The sequence below is a fragment of the Anopheles stephensi genome, unplaced genomic scaffold (genome assembly GCF_013141755.1).
Source record: "Anopheles stephensi strain Indian unplaced genomic scaffold, UCI_ANSTEP_V1.0 ucontig141, whole genome shotgun sequence".
Taxonomy (NCBI): domain Eukaryota; kingdom Metazoa; phylum Arthropoda; class Insecta; order Diptera; family Culicidae; genus Anopheles; species Anopheles stephensi.
The window spans coordinates 12,501-15,000 of record NW_023405060.1 but is presented as its reverse complement, the minus strand read 5'-3'; positions in this window follow the sequence as shown (position 1 = coordinate 15,000).

The following is a 2,500-nucleotide window of genomic DNA, read 5'->3' as shown; positions in this document are numbered from 1 at the left end:
CTTATTTGCCTGATATCTCATCGTGAACCCGTTTTTCGTACACCGTACACACCTAGGAACACCACATATGCGTTTCCCTTTCGATCGTGAAGTTTTCAAATTTTTCGATTTTTGGTCCTAGAAATTCATGAACGGTGGGAGACCAAAATTTTTCATAAAAAAAAATTTTCACCGTTTGACCATAAAAACCTTCTTTTCGTACATACCCCATCATTTCTTCACGTTTTAGGCCATTTCTGAAATTTTCGCTTCGATAGTGTGTCCCCTATAATACAAAATGAACATTTTGCATCTCCCACAAGTGGCCATTTTTTTCCGCCACTGAAGAACACGACCTCGGGAACTCGGACCTAGGACGTGGCCATGTAAGTCATAGGCCACCCCAACTTTTGCAAAATACTGTTTCTTTTCACTTTTCATGATCTAAGGCGCGTTCCGACGGCGTTTTGAACAAATTTATGAGAAAAAAATTTTGACCCTCGGACCAAAATTTTTCGTTCGGGGCCCCATGGCCTATGGCCAGTATGGGAACTCGGGATGCCGATATGACAAAATTTGTCAAAAAATCACTAAAAAGTCGCTATGGCCCATTATTTAGAGCTTGTTGAGACCTTTCTAAAACACCTTGGTTGACCCTGTCCGATAAGTAGTTTTCGAGATATTCGAGAAAATGTGATTTTTTGGGACTTAGAAAATTTTTGACCCGTACCCTAAGAAAAAGTGATTTTTTCATAGGACAATTTTTTCTTCGCAAATACTGTTTGGTTTCACTTTTCATTATTAGAAACGCGTTCCGAAGCCATTTTCATCAAAATCTCGTGAAAAAAAATTTCACCCCCGGACCAAAAGTTGGCCGTTCGGTGCCCTATGGCCTATGGCCAGTATGGGAACCAAGGATGCCGATATGCGAAAAAGTGTCAAAAAATCACTTGAAGTCGCTATGGCTCATTAAATAGAGCTTGTAAAGACCTTTCTAAAACACCTTGGTTGACCCCTGTCCGATAAGTAGTTTTCGAGATATTCGAGAATAAGTGATTTTTTGGGACTTAGAAAATTTTCGACCAGTGACCTATATGAAAAGTGATTTTTTCATAGGACAATTTTTTCTTCGCAAATACTGTTTGGTTTCACTTTTCATTATTAGAAACGCGTTCCGAAGCCATTTTCATCAAAATCTCGTGAAAAAAAATTTCACCCCCGGACCAAAAGTTGGCCGTTCGGTGCCCTATGGCCTATGGCCAGTATGGGAACCAAGGATGCCGATATGCGAAAAAGTGTCAAAAAATCACTTGAAAGTCGCTATGGCTCATTAAATAGAGCTTGTAAAGACCTTTCTAAAACACCTTGGTTGACCCCTGTCCGATACGTAGTTTTCGAGATATTCGAGAATATGTGATTTTTTGGGACTTAGAAAATTTTCGACCATGACATATATGAAAAGTGATTTTTTCATAGGACCAAAAAGTTTGTCAAATAGGGTTTTGGTTCACCTTTTTATGGTCAGATAAGTGATCCGATGCTATTTTCATGATCATTAGAGGGATTTCACGCTGTGGACCAAAAATTTCATACTTCATACTTGTCCCGGTGCCGTATATGGGAGGACCGGGGAAGATGGTTTGTAAGTCGTGATGTTCAGTGACGGATTTCTGGGACTTAGAAAAAAAATGTGCTCTCAGGCAACATTATATGTTTCATACACACATGATTTTCATTCTTCATACTTGTCCCCGGCCGTATATGGGAGGACCGGGGAACATTGTCTTCGTAAGTCGTGATGTTCAGTGACGGATTTCTGGGACTTAGAAAAAAAAATGTGCTCTCAGGCACATTATATGTTCCATACACACATGATTTCATTCTTCATACTTGTCCCCGTGCCGTATATGGGAGGACCGGGGGAAGATGTCGTTCGGTAAGTCGTGATGTTCAGTGACGGATTTCTGGGGAACTTTAGAAAAAAATGTCTCTAGGACACATTATATGTTCCATACACACATGATTTTCATTCTTCATACTTGTCCCCGTGCCGTATATGGGAGGACCGGGGGAATGTGTTCGTAAGTCGTGATGTTCAGTGACGGATTTCTGGGACTTAGAAAAAAAATGTACTTAGGCACATTATTTGTATCAATAATTGTATCCCCAGCCTTTCATGGGAACTTTTCCGTATTCCCGGACTTGTACATTTTTCGGGTATCTCTACTGTGCATTACGTATAACGCACGCACCCATTGGGTGATCTTTCATGCCCTGTTGCATTACCTACCAGGGATCGAACGCATACGATGCACCCGTATTCCCGGACTTGTACATTTTTCGGGTTCCACCTCCCGACAATGTATCTCTACTGTGCATTACGTACCTTATAACGCACGGCACCCACTCCACTTAACCATCTTTCGATAATGCCCGTGTTGCAGATATAATCCCAACACCTACCAGGCTTTATATGTACATCGAACGTTACATACGATGCACCCCGTATTCCCGGACTTGT